Consider the following 16,358-nt stretch of genomic DNA (forward strand, 5'->3'; position numbering starts at 1 on the left):
GTGACATTGTTTGATTTGAGTAGTTTGAACCCTCCTTGCAAACCCGGGACAAAATCCACTTGGTCGTTGTGTATGATCCTATTTTGCATGTTGTTGGACTTGGCTGAAAAAATTTTGTTGGGAATTTTTACTTCTATTTCATCACAGATATTGGCATAAAATTTACTTTTTGGGTAGTGTCTTTGGCATTGGTGTTAGGGTGATGCTGGGTTCATGGACAATCTTTGGGAATGTTTCTTCTTCGTCATGCTTGTGGAAAGGTGTAAGGAGGATAGGACTGTTTCCCCTTGTATGTTTGGAATATTTCACCATTGTTCCTATGTGATGCTAGGCTTTTGTTTGCAGGGAGTGTTTTTATTACATATTCAATTTCATTTCTAGTGACCTGTCTGTTCAGTTGATCATCTATTTCTTCTGGATTCATTTGTTGCATGTTTTAACTCTCTAGAAAGTTGTCCATTTCTAGGAGGTTTTAAAATTTGTTGGCAATTAAGTATTTATGATATTTGCTTAGTTTTTTTGGGGGGGTGTTTTTGCAGTATCCATTGGGATTTCTTCTTTTTCATTTCTTACATTTTATTTTCTTCAAACCTAGGATTTTTATGTTTGTTTTTGCTTTTGTTTGGTTTTGTTTTTTGTCTTTTTGACTTTCCTAGGGCTGCACCCCTGTCATATGGAGGTTCCCAGGCTAGGGGACTAAATGTAGCTGTAGCTGCCGGCCTACACCAGAGCCACAGCAATACGGGATCCCAGCCACATCTGCAACCTACACCACAGCTCATGGCAATGCCGGATCCTTAACCCACTGAGCAAGGCCAGGGATCAAACCCGCAACCTCATGGTTCCTAGTCAGATTCGTTAACCACTGAGCCACGACGGGAACTCTGATTGCTTATGTTTTTTAAATCATTTTTTTTCTTTCCTCATCCAGTGAGTCTGGCCAGCATTTTGTCTTTTTACTTATTCTTTGCTTTTGCTTTTTTTTTCTTTTTTATTTTACCTTTTATGTTGTTTTTTATTTTTTAACTTTTCAACAAAACAGTTCTTAGTTTTATTGATTTTTTTCTTTTTATCTCTATTTATTATTATTATTATTTTTAATATTTATTTCAGAAACAGTTTTTTTAACAGAATTTGTTAAATTATCTTAGATTATCTTGTCCATAAAAGGTCTCTTTTTCACTATTTTATTATACTTTATCTTTATATAATGATACAAACATTTTTTTCCATTAGAACTGGTTTATAGCATTCTTTCGATTTTGTACTCTATAGCATGGTAACCCAGTTACACATACATGTATACATTCTCTTTCTTACACAATCATGCTTCATCCTAAGTGCCTAGACATAGTTCTCAGTGCTACCCAGCATGGTCTCATTGTTCATCCATCCCAAGGCAGTTGTGTGACTCTATGAACCACAAGCTCCCAAACCATCCCACTCCCGCCCTCTCTGCTTGGTCAGCACGAATTTATCCTCTAGGTGTATGATCCTCTTTTCTGTGGAAATGATCATCTGTGCTGTATAGCAGATACCAATTATAAGTGACATCATGTGGTATTTGTCTTCCTCTTTCTGCCTTACTTCACTCAGGTTGAGAGTCTCTAATTCCACCCCATCTTGCTGCAAATGGCATTATTTCATTCTTTTTAAGGGGAGTAGTGTTGCCCTGTGTACACATATCCATATTATCCCAGTCCAGTAATCTGTCGATGGCCTTTTGTGTTATTTCCATGTATTGGCTATTGTGAGTCGTGATGCAGTGAACATGCAGGTGCAGGTGTCTTTTCTAAGGAAATTTTGTCTGGATATATCCACAAGAGTTGGATTGCCAGATCATGTGGCAGTTCTCTGTATAGATTTCAAAGGTACCCCCACACTGTTCTCCACAGCGGTTGTACCAGCTTCCATTCCCACCAACAGTACAGGAGGGTTCCCATTTTTCCACAACCCCACTAGCGCTTGTTACTTGTGGATGTATCAGTGATGGCCATTCCGATTGGTGTGTGGTGGTATCTTGTGGGAGTTTGGATTTGCATTTCTCTATTAATCAGGGATGTTGAGCATTTTTTTTAATGTGCTTGTTGGCCATCTGCATATCTTCCTTGCCAAGAAGTCTATGCAGGTTCTGCCCATTTTTCCATGGAGTTGTTTGTTTGTTTGCTGTTGAGTTGTATAAGTTGTTTGTATATTTAAGAGATGAGGCCCCTGTGAGTTTCATCATTTCAAACTGCACTATCCCATTCTGTAAGTTGACTTTTTGTTTTTGTTAGTTTCCTTTGCTGTGCAAAATGTTGTCCGTGTGATTAGGTCCCATTGGTTTATTTTTGCTTTTATTTCTGTTGCTTTGGGAGACTAACCTGAGGAAATATTCATGCGCTTGATGTCAGATAATGTTTTGCCTATATACTCCTCCAGGAGATGGAAGGTGTCTTGCCTTATACTTAGGACATTCGTCCATTTCAAGTTAAATTTTGTGCACGGTGTGAGGGTTCATTGATTTGTGTGTAGCTGTCCAGGTTTCCCAGCAATTCTGGCTGAAAAGACTCTCTCCTTCCCATTTTATGTTCTGGCCTACAATGTCAAAGGTTAAATGATCATAGGGGTCAGTGTTCATTTCTGGGCTCTCTGGTCTGTTCCATTAGTCTCTCTGTCTGTTGTGGCACCAGCAACACACTCTCTTGATGACTGTGGCTTTGTAATATTGCTTGAGATCTGGGAGCGTCAATGCCTCCTGCTTGGCTTTTGCTCCTCCAGATTGCTTTTGAAATTTTGGGTCTTTTGTGGTTCCATATAAATTTTTGGATGGTTTGTTCTAGTTTTTGTAACAATCATCATTGCTATTTTGATAGGGATTGAAGTGAATACTTAGATGGCTCTGCTTAGAAAGGACATTTTTACAATGTTAATTTTTCCAACCCAGGATCATGGGATATCTTTCCATTTCTCTACATCTTCTTTAACTTCCTTAATTATCATTTTATAATTCTTGTTATATAGGTCGTTAGCCTCCTCAAAAAGGCGTATCACTAGGTATTTTATTTTTGGGGGTGCAATTTTAAAAGTTATTGTATACTTGTATTCCTTCTCTAAGATTTCATTGTTAGTATACAGAAACGTGACTGATTTACGAATATGACTCTTATATCCTGCTCCTTTGCTGACTGTGTTGATCCATTCAAATAGCTTTTGTGTTGAGTCTTTGGGGTTTTCTCTATATAGTGTCCTTTCATCTGCATACAGTGACACGTTTAGCTCTTCTCTTCCTACTTGGAGTCCATTTATTTCTTTTGTTTGTCTGACTGCTGTGGCTAGGCCTTCCAATAATATGTCGCATAGGAGTGTTGAGAGTGGGCATCCCTTTCTTGTTCCAGACTTTGGTGGGAGGATTGTCCAATTGTCTCCATTGAGGATTGTATTTGCTGTGTGTTTGTCATAAATGGCTTTGCTTATGTTCAGGAATGTTCCCTCAATACCCACTTTGGTGAGTGTTTCTATCATGAGTGGATGCTGGACTTTGTCAAATGGTTTTTCTGCATCTATTGAGATGTTCATATGGTTTTTGACTTTTCTTTTGTTAATACGGTGTACGATGTTGCTTCCTGTTTGTATACTGAACCATCCTTTTGAACCTGGGAGGCATCCCACCTTGTTGTGGTGGATGATCTTTTTGATGAGTTTTTGGATTCAGTTGACTAAACATTTTTTTTTTAGAATTTTTGCATCTATACTCTTCAAAGATATTGGCCAATAGTCATCTTTTTGGGTGGTATCTTTGTCTGGTTTTGGAATTAAGGTGATGGTAGCATCATAGAATATCTTTTGGAATGTTCCGTCTTCTTTGAACTTTTGAAAAAGCATAAGGAGGATGGGCATCGATTCCTCTTTTTATGTTTGACAGATTTCACCTGTGAAGCCATCTGGCCATGGACTTTTATGATTCCAATTTTGTTTTGTTTTGTTTTGGTTTGGTTTGGTTTGGTTGGGCGGTCCATTTATTTTAAGTTAGAGTAGTTCTCTTTTCAGTTTTTGTGAAAGTAAAGTTCTGTTTCGATTTGTGGCTGCCCTGTTTTTTAAGTGTGATAACCACTTGTTATAACTGTGTACTCTAGGTGAATGGTGATGTAGGCTCACCCACTTCATTACAATAATAAAATTCAAAAAGCAGAATAAAAAGAGTCTCTATATTTCCTTACTCCCCTTGCCCACATTGTAGGATTTTTATGTCTTTTTTTTTTTAACCTCTTCACCATTAGATCTGTATCCTGGCTTATTTATGTGACTGGTCTCTAATCCTGCTTTCCTCCATCCTTGTTCTTCCTCTTTTTTATTTTTCAAACTTAGAGAAAACTTTCTTTCTTTTAGCGTGCACTTTGTACTTCTGTACTCTTTTAGATTTTGTTATTGTTGTTGTTGTTGGAGAAATGCTTTCTTTCCCCTTCTATTTAAACTCATATTCTTGATGGATAAATTATTCCACATTGCAGATTTCTTTTTCCTTTCAGCACTTCAAATTTCTCTTGCCACTCCCTCCCAGCTTGCAGTGTTTCTGTATAGTAATCAGCTATTTTCCTTAGGGGGATTCCCTTATAATGGACACTTTGCTTTTCTCTTGCCACCCTTAGAATCCTCTCTTTAACTTTGGCCATTTTTATTATACTATGTCTTGGTGTGTGTCCATTTGGGTTCAACGTGTTTGGGGACATCTGTTTCCTGTATCTTGAAATCAGTATCCTTTAGAATTTGAAACTTTCTGGAGATAATTACCTCAAATACATGTTCAATCCCCTTTTCTTTTTCTTCTCCTCTGGAATTCCTACTATGTGTAGATTGTCCTGCGTTATAGTATCCCATAGGTCTCATATTGCTTTCATGTTTATTCATTGGGTTTTCTGTCTGCTGTCCTCTTTGGGCGATTTCCTTTATTCAATGATCCATGTCACTAATTTGCTCCTCTGCATTATTCATTCTGACCTTTACTGCCCTTGGCTCGGTTTGTTTCACTGCAAGTAAATTTTCTACATTTGCATGGCTGCTCCTTATATTTTTAGCCCCTTTCTGAGGGAGTCCGCATTACTGTTCATATGTTCTCTTAATTCCTTCAGTAGTTTCACTATCTCCCATTTGAACTCAAAATGTGTCAGATTTCAGAGGTCTGTTTCATTGTTGACTGCTTTAGGTGAATTCTCCTGTTGCTTTAACTGGGAATGTTTTCTGAGCTTCTTTCTCTTGCTCGTGTTTTCCATTCCAATTTCTGTAAGTTTGGAGAAGCCCACATGTATTTTGACAGAGTCTGGGGGACACCGTTGTAGTGGTACACTTCTGGAGGGCATGCAGGGCTGGCCAGGGCACACCACTGTGGGTATGTCCTTCCTGTGGCCAGGAGGGTCTGGCCGGGGAATGCCTTAGCCGGGTGGGGCTCACTGTGGTATTCTGCAGCAGTGGGGCACGTGTGAGTGTGGGCAGTCATGGCTTTTGTCTGCCATGGTGGATGAGCCTGCCCCAGAGCCACGCAGGGCATTACCTGGTGATCCCTAGCAGCCATGTGTTTCCTGATAGTTGGGGTTGCTGGCTGGCTCACTCTGCCTCAGCAGGGCACTTCCCGAGCCTGGGCAGGCAGTTCTTGCCTGTGTGCAACAGCAGCAGGGCACTTCCCAAGTGAGGGCAGGTCTTTCTGGGTCACTCCACAGTGTAGGTCCCTTCCTGAGTTTGGGTGGGGCTGCCAGGTGTGCATCTTGGTGGGGGTGCATTTCCTGCCTCTGGGTGGGGCTTCCTGGGGCATGCTGTGGCAGCAGAGCACTTCCCAAGCCTGGGCAGTGATGGCCTGGTCGCTTCATGGTAGAGAGGTGTTTCCCTAGACCTGGTGTGGCTCGCTGGTGCTTGCCATGGTGGAGGTGCACTCTGCACATGTTCAGGGCTTTCCCAGGGGCTCTGTGGCATCAGGGAGCTTCCTGAGTGAGGGCAGGTGTGGCTGGTGCTTGCTGTGATGGAGTTGACCTTCCTGTGGCTTGACAGGGCTTGCTGGACATGCCACATCAGCAGAGAAGTTCGCAAAGATGGTGGGGCCAGTGTGTCCCCTCTGCAGCAGTGGGGTGCTTCCCAAGGGTGGTTGGGATAGCCCCTTCCTGCTGCAGTGGTTGTGCACATCCTGATGTGGGGAAGGGTTTACAGGGTGCCCAGGGGCAGTGGGGTGCTTTGCATGGGTGGGCAGGCCTGCCTGGGAATGCCATGGGAGTGGTTATCTCTCCACAGGGGGTGGCACCAATCTGCAATGGATGACAGTTTGCTTCTGGCTGGGCGGGTGTGGGGTGGATTAGTGGAGATGTGCTGGTAACGCTCTGCTCTCTATTAGCCAGTGGGCAATTGCACACACTGTGGTTCGAGGAGTCTTCTATGTTGACCCACCCCTCCTGCTCTCCCCTCCCCAACAATGGCACCTTCTCTCTCCTGTGGGTCCAGATCCTCTGCCAGGTTCCCTCTATTTGGGCTTTCCAATCCCCAGCCATTCACATATTGCTCCCTCCACCCAAGGTAAACTGCTTATCTAGTCCCTTAGCCTCTCTCCATGCCTCCCACACCAGCTTGCTCCCAGGGACTGACCTCTGGAGCCTAGGACTTGGTGCCCAGCCCCCACCGGAGCATCTCTATCTTTGGTGTCTCTGTGTGTGGTTCAGATGGTCTGTGCAGCTCTCACTCTGCTTCCCAGGTCTCAGACATGCTGCTGTGTTTTTCTTGGAGTCTTGGAGATCCCTCCGACTTGGCTGACCTTTCCATTGGTTAGGCGATTTTCCAGGGTATGTGTTCCCTTTCTCCTTCAGAGCTCCCTCTCAGGAGTGCTAGTCCAGTCCTGATTCCCCTTCCCTCTCTCTCTTTGTTTCCTGTTGTTCTACCCAGTTATGTCAAGAGATTCTTACCGTTTTGGGAGGTCTCAGTTCTTCTGCCAGCGTTCCATGGCTGCTCTGTTTGAGTTGTTTTAAGTGTAGTTGTGTTTATTTGTATTGTGATGATGGAAAGGGCAAGTGTGTCCCTGTGCTCTCCCACCATCCTGCCTCCCTGAAATTGCATCCTTCTGTATCTTTCTTTGTGGCCTTCCCTTCAAAGTCTACTTTGTTTGCCATGGTTAGCACAACTCCTGTTTTCCTCTCTTGTCCGTTGACATGAAATATCTTTTCCCATTCCCTCATTTCAATCTGCTTGAGGTCATTGCTCTGAAGTGAGTCATTGTAGACAGCAGCTTGTATGTTTTTGCTTTTTTATCCAATCTGACACTCTGTGTCTATTGATCAGAGTATTCAGTCAATTGGCATTTAAGGTAATTCTTGAGAAAGATGTATTTATTGCCACTTTCCCCGTGTTTTTCAGTTGCTGCTCTGTATCTCCTTTGTTCCTTTTCTGTTGTTTGGTTTGGGTTGGATGATTTCCATTTATTGTATGCTTGTGTACTTTTCTTTTTGGTTTTTTTGTGAATGTAATGTTTGGTTTTGAGTTGTGGTTTCCCTGTTTTTTAAGTATGCTAAACTCTCCCTATATCTGCTAGCTTTAGCCTGGTATTCATATAGGCTTGAACACATTTTATTTAAAAATAGGAGTCTATAATTTCTTCCTTTCCTTACCTACCTTCTATGATTTTGAAGTTCTTTATTAATATCTTCATGTGTGTCCTTTAGGTGTCCCTTGAGTTTATGGTCACTAGTACAGTAGGTATGTATGTAGTTATGTATTTATTAATTTATTAGTTCTGTATTCTGACTTATTTAAGTGATTACTTTCCCCTTGGGATTTCTTCCACCCTATTTCTTACTACTTATGTTATGCTATTTTATTTTATATTTTCTTTTATTTTATATTTTATTTTATTTTATATTTTATTTTATTTTATATTTTATTTTACCTTTCTATGTTAATTTACTTTTCTTAGGGAAGCCCTTGCATTGTTTTCTTAAGAATGGCTTTAATGTTGATGTACTCTGTTAGGTTTTGTTTGTTGAAGAAATTCTCTGTTTCCCCTTCTATTTTAAATGATATTCAAAAATAAATACATACACAAAGTAATGATACATTTGCTGTGTAGAGTATTCTAGGCTGCAGATTTTTCCTTTTGGAAAGTTGATTATATATTTCCACTTTCTTCAGGCCTGTAGTGTTTCTGTAGAGAAATCCGGTGTATAGGGAGGTCCCTTATAATTAAGGATTTGTATTTCCCTTGCTACCTTTAGAATCCTCTCTCCATCTTCGTCTTTTGCCATTTTTATTGCAACATGTCTTGGTGTGGGCATATTTGGGTTCAAAGTGTTGGGGGCCTTCTGCGATTACTGCATCTCGATATCTGTTTCCTAGAGTTTGGAAAGTTTGAGGCATAATTACTTCCAATATATCTTCAATCTTCTCTTCTTTTTCTTCTCCTTCTTGAATGCCATATATGCATAGACTGGCATGCTTTATATTATCGCATAGATCTCTTATATTGCTTTTGTGTTTTTTCATTTGTCTTTCTGTCTGCTGTCCTGATTGGGTAATTTCCATTATTCTATCTTCCAAGTCACTAATTCATTCCTCTGCACTAGTCATTCTGCTCTTTAGCGCCTTTAGCTCAGTTTGGGTCTCTGCAAATTAATTTTCTATTTTTTTTCTATTTCTCCTTATATGTTGTAGTTCTCTCTAAAGTAATCTGCACTAATGTTTTATCTTCTCTTAACTCCTTGATAATCAGCCTTCATTTTTTCAGTATTTCCACTACTTCCCTTTTGAACTCAATGCCTCTCAGCCTCCAAAGTTCTGTTTCCTTGTTTGCTGCTTCCCATGAATTCTCCTGTCCCTTGCCTGGAAGTTATTCCTGAGCTTCTTCACCTTGCCCATGTTTTTCTTTTTCTGTCAGTTTGGGGAAGCCAAAATAGACTTGGAGGCTTACAGCTATGCAAGGGTAACTCCTTGTATTCTTTGGGTGGTTACACTGTATTTTGGGGCATGGTGTTTGTACATTTGCTGCTTCCTTCTTTGGTGTGAGCAGGCTATCATGCCAAGGGTGCTGAGTGTATTTGCAGGGAGAAGGCAGCAAGGGATAGTGCTGGTTATTGACGGAATCGTAGCAGCAGCAAGGACTTGCAGGAGGTGATGCAGGTAACTCCTCGTTTCAAGGTCCAGGGGGTGATAATGAGCTTCATGCACAATGATAAGCTACCTGGAGCATCTGTGAATTCCCAGAGTAGTGAGAGCAAAAACAGGCAGTGTTTGGTCACAATGACCTCAGTGGTGCCCTCGGAGATGATTAGGGCCACAAGTGGTAGCAGGCCATGCCCACCTCTGGAGTCAGAGGTAACCATGGTGGTTTGCCTCACAACTGTCCCTCTTAGCCCACACAGGAGGTGCTGCACCTGCTGCTCCTAGTTGCAGGGCCTTGGGAAAGGACAGTTTCCAAGCATCTGGGTGCTATCTGGAGCATCTGGCAGTGACAGCTGCACGGCCAGTATGATCCTAGGGGTGTAAGAGCAACAGTTGTTGGTGCTCAATTGCGGCACCATCTCTGTTTTCTGACCTCTTAGGTGACTGGGGTCACAGGCTGTGACCTGTGGTTTCTGAGAGGAATATTTTGGTTTGACCCTGGTGCCTGTAGTCTACACAAGAGGCACTACATTTCACTTAGCCCCTGCTGTACTAAGCCTGCACCAGATGTGTCTTGTGGTCTCTAGCCTGCACAAGATGAATCCAGGGTGCTGTAGCCCAAGCAAGTGAGCAACCTGCCCTCGGAGAGCCTGTGCACATGTGAGCAGGGAGATTCCTTTGGGGCTCACCCCTCCTCCCCTTGCCCTCCCAAACAATAGTGCCTTGCTTTTGTAGACAAAGAGAAGTACTTTCAACTCCACGAAACATTGTAACATGACTGCTGGTAGGGCTGAAAACAATTTTTCTGAATGTGGCTCCAGAAAGTTGGTGAAACATAAACATGAAGCTGCCAAGTCAGACAGATTCTGCATCTTCAACGGATTTGTTAACCATGCTAAGGTTTGGCATTAAAGACCAGTATAATTATTTAAGCCTCTCTTTGTGGAAAAAAAGAACACAACTTATAAGTGTGCACCAGGAAATATAAAGGGGAGGAAATAAAGGCACACCTAACCCGGAGAGTTTGAGGATTTTAAAGCAATAATGATACCCCCTCATTTTTTGTTTGTTTGTTTGGTAAATGTTTCATTCGAAACTACCACCATGTGCTGATGGTGATGCAATCGCTGATTATGTCATTGGTCTTCATTATTGCAGTTATGGTGCACTTATGGACATGGGTCCTGGGGAAGCTGAACTATGCTGTAGTTTGGAGGATGAAATGTATTTTCTAACTTATGCTTATCTTTTTCTTTTTGTCTTTATAAGGCCATACATTTGGCATATGGAGGGTCCCAGGCTAAGGGTCAAACCAGAGCTGTGTCTTCTGGCTTAAAACAGCCATAGCAATGCTGGAACTGAGCAACATCTGCACTTTGATCACAGCTCATGGCAACTCTGCCTCTTTAAAACCCCCTGAGTGAGGGCAGGGGTTGAAGCCACTTCCTCGTCAGCACTAGTTCGGTTTGTTAACTTCTTAGCCATGGTGGGAACCCCATGAAATTTATTTTTTTTGTAATGAAGACAATCTTGTCAAGTACGATCCAAGTTCCCTTTGAAATAACAGAGTATAATGCAGCTGAGAAAATGCTACATAAAGAATATGTATTTTCCCTTTCAAAACTGAACTTCATCTGCCCCTCTTTCCCTACCATCTTAATTTAGGCATCCATTCAATACAACCTGGACTATTTCAGAAATCACTTAACTCCCACTGTCTTTTTCCTTAGTTGCATTTTCTTTTTTGAAACCGTTATCATCAAGGAGGCATGTCAAATATTCCTGTCTAACTACCAAAATTTTCAAATATGGAAAAACCACAAAACAATCTGGCATTGAAAACCACTAAAAAGACAAAAGGACAACTTACAATGGGAGAAAATTGTTTCTGACCATGCAACTAAGAAGTGATTACTCTCTAAAATATACAAACAATATACAATTCAACCACAAAAAAGCCAACAACCCAATGGAATAGGGGGCAAAAGACCTGCATAGACATTCCATGAAAGAATATATATACAGATGGTCAGAAAGCACATAAAAAATTCTAAACATCATTGTTTCTTAGGGAAGTGAAAATACAAACTACTATGAGGTACCTTTCTCACCTGTCAGAATGGCCATCCTTAACAAGTCCACACATAAAAAAAATGCTGGAGAGGGTGTGCAGAAAAGGAAACTCTCCTACACTGATGAAAGGAATGTCAATTGCTACAACCATTAAGGAAACCACCATGGAAATACTTCAGAAAAGTAAATATAGAACTAATATCTGACCGACCCAGAAATCCCACTCTTGGGCATACCGCTGAAAACAAACTTCCCTTGAAAAAGACACATGCACATGTATGTTCATTGCATCACTGTCCACAAGAGCCAAGACAGGGAAATAACCTAAATGTCCATTGAGAAGATTGGATTAAGATGTGGTGTGTGTGTTCCATATATACACACTTATACACAGTGGAACCCCGACTCAGCCATAAAAAAGAACAAAGTAATGCCATTTGCAGCAACATGCCTGGAATTAGAGAAGATCATGCTAAGTGAAGTTACTCAGAAAGAGGAAGGCGAATACAATGCGATATCACATATGTGTGGACTGTAACAGATGGCACAATTGGAACTTTCCACCTGAACGAAACTCATGAATGTGGACAACAGTGTTTGGGTTGCCAAAGGGGAGGGGGTAGGATTGTGATGGACTGGAAATCGGGGGTTAGAAAAGGTGCAAAGTATTGCATGTGGAGTGGGTATGCAATGAGATCATGCTGTAAATCAATGGGAACTACATCTAGTCACTTTTGATGGAGCACAACGGAGGGTTATGTGAAAAAAAAAAAAAAGGATACATACGATTATGGGTGTGGGTCTTGGGTGATTCGGGTGGTGTGTGCCCGGGTCACTTTGCTCAACAGTAGAAACTTGACAGAACATGGGAAACAAGCTATGATAGAAAAAATAAACATCATTTTAGAAAAAGAAACACAGCCCTTAATTGTTTCATAAATGAAGAAATTGCAACTATGAAGATGAACATATATGTTTATTTTTGAAATAAAGGAATTGCAGGAAATTGTTGACATTTGCAAGCATAAATGTTCATCATCACTATCCTGCAGAATCTATAGACCGTTGTTAGGTCAAAATTAGGATGGTGTTCAAATAATGAAGAGGATAGAGGTGTTGGCCTTGAGAGAGAGGCAGCAGAGGTATCAGTGGCCATTGGCATTGGGAACCACGGATGGTTGGTTGGCTGAGGGTTAGACAAAGGGCCCTCTCTTGGTGGTATATTCTGATATCTGGTTGGAAAAGGGGACGGCTTCACCGTCATTCCAAAATAACCACTCAGGAAGGGAGAAATAAGGTGGTACTGAGAAATGGAAGTGGTAGTTGTAATGAAATTCACAATGTGGCCACTTGCTGGAGAGTAGCTTCTTTTGTGAGTGCGTATGAAACGTGGTCAACTGATTTAAAGTAGCATGTTGAGCCACGACAGTTTGTCCTGTGGTCGGGCTGATGCTGATGATGTAGAAGAAACGTCACTTCTCATGGGGGTAGTTGTATTAGAAATTCTCTGGCTGGTAGAAGGCCTTCTTACTAAAGGCACATGTAAATTTGTGGAGGTTGAAAATGCATTTTCTCCATGAGTTTCTGCTTCAAAATCAGAATTATGATTATCCACCTTATGCCCTGTTCTAGAGTGCTTCATGCTGCAACCTTGAAGTAGAGAAGCCGATACTGGAGAAGCATTTTTATACGTGACTCTTCTTTTCCTCCTTACCAACAGTTGAGGACAGCCTCATTTAAAGTTTGGATTATGGTAGAACTGCAGCTAAAACCAAGGAGAAATTTATTTAATGGTATTTGAAACAAAGACACGAGGAGACAGAAACCATAATATCTGAGTCTTTGTATCATATGGAGTTAATATGAAACAATACATGTCCATTGCTAATATTTTCAAAAATGTTCTTAGTGGGCACAGCCAAATATTGCCCTCAAGGAAAAATGTCTGGTATATTTACAGTAATATTATTAGGCTCTGTGGCCTGCATTTTTTGAGGTTCATTGACAAACCTCAAGGAGGCTAGGACAATGATTTATCATCCCAAATATTTTATGACCAAGCCATCCTCAATTTAAAAATGTTGAACATGGATGTTCCTGTCGTGGCACAGTGGTTAACGCATCCGCCTTGGATCCATGGGTTTGCGAGTTTGATCCCTGGCCTTGCTCAGTGGGTTAAGGATCTGGTGTTGCTGTGAGCTGAGGTATCATTTGTAGATGTGCCTTGGATCCTACGTTACTGTGGCTCTGGCGTAGATGGGGGCTATAGCTCCAATTCAACCCCTAGCCTGGGAACCACCATATGCCATGGGAGTGGCTCAGTAAATGGCAAAAAGACAAAAAATAATCATCATAATAAAAATGCAACAGTACTTCATCCCACTTTCAAGGTCTACTTTGACCCTATATGGATGAACATATTTGCACATGTCCAAAGAGAATCTTATATACTCCCTCTATAAATAGTAACTGGAAAATTCTTAATGCCTTGTTCCAAGCAGAGACTACATTTTCTTCTGACAGAATATTGGCTAGTGAGGCAGATCTTTGAAAATTCCTTTGCAACTTATTAAATGCATAAAGGTTAAGCTGTCAAACTAAGCTTTTCATACTCTCAGTTTCAAATATTCTGAAGGGAGCCTTTCTCTCCAGAACTTCTTTCTTGACGTGTTCTTCATTTATCACTATCAAGGTTCCATTTGCTTCCCACCAAGTGGACTTAAAGTGATCACTTTCAGCAGTTTTCCAAAGTTTTCTGGGAAAGGGCAGAGGAAGAAAATCATCATCTTCATCTGGTTCAGAGGCACACAATGTGCGACATGGTTTTTTATCAGGGAGCCTTCAGACAAAGCCCGAAAAGCCGTTTCTTCACTCTGAGACCTCAAGTCCAAGTCCCCAGTGATTGAGTTATCACACCATGGAGGTGTAATGGAGGATTCTGAACCAGTTGGTGCATCTTTAGGAGACACAGGTTGCATTTCTGAAGGAGCATGTGCCATCTCAGATTAGTTTCTCTGCAGCTACTCTTCTCAACAGCATGCTTTTTGAACTCTGCAGTTTTAAATGCTGCTTTGGTAAGCCTACAGAGATAAAATCGCCCATGCATCACAATGGTTGCTAAGCTAAGTAGCTGTCAGATGACAGGTCTCCTAGCATTCTGAGCATAACCTTCAGTCAGTGCTTATTTTCCTATGAAATTGGTCCAGTTAACATAAAATATGAGCTCCTTACTTAAACAGTAACCCCCCCTAACAAAAGTGTGATCAGCAAATTCCCATTCCAATGGAATCTTTTTAATAAGTAAGAAAACCCATCACATAAATAAATCCATTTCATCCCAGAAGTAAACATAAATTCCCTATTATAAACATACACATTTGGTGCCTGTTATTAAGGCCTGGAAAATGGGACCAAAAAAACCAGTAAAGTGAAACATATGGTATGTATCACTTCCCAGTTTATAACTAGAATCTATGCCGCATCTGTATTCAGAAAAATCTTAGCCAGGATTTCCCTGGCAGCTAGCTTGTTAAGAATCTGTTGTTGTCACCGCTGTGATCTGGGTTCAATCCCTGGCCTGGGAAATTCTGCATGCCCCAGGTGCAGTCCATAAAATAAAAATTAAAAAAAAAGAAATAAAGGAAACAAACACACACACACAAAAACACAACATTTATCACTAAGCAAGGCATGGAAGGTCCCTCGGCACCAAGCAAAATATCTATAGCCATCGAGATATAGAAAGATTGATAAATGCTGCGGTTAGGAGAGGAAATTTTGGGAAGCACCATCCAAAGGGATATGAGATTTCCTTGTGGATTGAGGCCAATATTTCACAACTGGAGAAGTGATGAGTGTACAACATTCTGAAGATAATATATGCCATTGCATTGAATACGTTAAAATTCATACACAATGTTTTCACATTGTTAAAAACTGACAGTGATTTGTTATCACTGATTTTAGCACATAGAGTTTTCTGTGTATCCTACGTAAGTAGTCTGTGTGTTAAACAATATTCCTAATATTTTCTCCTTATGATTGCTGAGAGAGGAATTCACAAGGCCAATTGGTATTCACTAGGGCATCAGAAAGTGAGGGGCTGAGCTCTAGATGGCATCAGCCTTGACTGCAAGGAGGTGTTAGGCTTACAAAGCATCTGTGGTGGGAATCTGTGGTTGACGTCCATGCTGGGAACCGGTTGCAGGGACAATGAAGAAGGAGGGGAAGGTCAAGGGAGGTGTAACGGCTTGAGTCCCATGATGTAGAGCAGTTACTCCCTGTAAGAGGTTAAGCTCTGCAGGCAGTTTTTTCCCACAGGTCATTGTTTCTTGCTGCCCAACTTGAGCATCCACATACTGGGAGGGGGTGTCCACAGCAAGTCTCTCGGGTGAACAGCAGTGGTTGGGCTGTATGGGGGTCTGTCTCCATCCTCCTGGAAACCTGTCATTCAAGCCTTCCATTATATGGGATAGGGGTGACCATCTACTCTTCTCTATCTGCTTCCTGCTGGCCTGGGGTGACAAGTACTGGGTGGATGGACATGGTACAAGCTACCATAGAGGTTGGGAAGTAAAGAAAAATGAGTTTAAATAGGAGTTTAGGATGTAGGTTGATACCAATATTGTTGAAGGAGGACTTCCGTTTTATCTGAGGAGGTTTTAACACTTGGTATTAACCCATAAATCACAGGAGCTATTGGTCATAACGCATGTTGTCTCCTTTCTGTTGCTGTATGAGGAGACCTTGAAAATGTAACGTTGCCGCTGCCAGCTGATGCTGCTTTGAGAAGCGTCGGTGGCATCATATCTGACAGGGCACATAAACCCTAAGATCTTAACCAGGCAAGGCTTGCCTAAAATTACTCCTGAAATATTTCCTCGTCTTCCTTGGATGTCTGGCCCACAGCTACTCCATTCTGCCTTTTCTCCCTACTGGCCCATGCAGATGCCATGGTTAATGATCTCTGTATTTCTAGATGAGAGAAGAGGCAAGAATTTGGGGCCATAGAAATGCTCACCTGAAATCAAACTGTCTGAAGACGTGTGCCTCTCTTCTGGTCTCCTCCCTGAGCTCTGCTCAGCAGGTGCTGCAGGGAAACAGCTGCTGTGGCTCAAGTTTTACTCCAAGGAGAGCCTGAAGGCAGGTGTTATACTTGAGGTCACAGTTGGCCATAAGCCCCC

This window comes from Sus scrofa, chromosome Y (genome assembly GCF_000003025.6).
Source record: "Sus scrofa isolate TJ Tabasco breed Duroc chromosome Y, Sscrofa11.1, whole genome shotgun sequence".
Lineage (NCBI taxonomy): Eukaryota > Metazoa > Chordata > Mammalia > Artiodactyla > Suidae > Sus > Sus scrofa.